Genomic DNA, 766 nt, shown 5'->3' with positions numbered 1-766 from the left:
CGGGGCGGGCTTGCGCTTGGACCGCCCAGGGCGCTCCCGCCGGGTCCCGCCGCCGGAGGACTCCGAAAAGTTCCCTGCCGCCCCTGCCCAGTCACTGCCTGTGCTTGTGTCCTTTCTGTCTTGGTGACAAGGCTCTATGCTCACGACCTTAATACCACCCCAGGTCAGGACCTTGCGTTTCCTCTTTCGGAGGACTTTCTCTTGGAGCTTCCAGGCAAACCTGTGGGAAAGTCAGGGCCGTTAATCCCAGTGAATAGAGGAAGAAGTTGAGACCCAAGCGGGGATACTAAATGTCTTGCTGAAGGTCATAGAGGGCTAAGGACAGAACCCAGATCCCTAGACCCCTGTTTGTTAATTATGTTCTCTTTCTGCTACACCCTCCACACGATTTCCCAAGTGGATAGAATAACATGCAGAACCTGTTAGGAGAACATTCTCAGTGGCAATGTGTGGATGGAATGATGCCTTTTGCCTTTCCTGTTGTTTTATTTATACTTACCTATGAGTGAACAGCTAAAATAGAAAAGTTCCTGTTTTTAGAATTAACTTAGGAAATCACCTATTTCATGTCGCGTTTTCTAAGAGGACGCGTTAGTTACAAGAAAACATTTAAAACTTTTAAGTAACCTTAAGTATAAGCCAGCTCTGCTAAACGTTTCTGGAAAAAAAGTTAATGACATTCAGTTTTTACTGTGTGTTAGCTCTATGTGTATTGTCTTATTTAATCCTCACCACTCTAGGAGAACGGCACTCTTATTTTCATTTT

This window comes from Pteropus alecto, unplaced genomic scaffold (genome assembly GCF_000325575.1).
Source record: "Pteropus alecto unplaced genomic scaffold, ASM32557v1 scaffold88, whole genome shotgun sequence".
Taxonomy (NCBI): domain Eukaryota; kingdom Metazoa; phylum Chordata; class Mammalia; order Chiroptera; family Pteropodidae; genus Pteropus; species Pteropus alecto.
The sequence above is the reverse complement of the archived record's forward strand: the minus strand, read 5'-3'. Positions refer to the sequence as shown.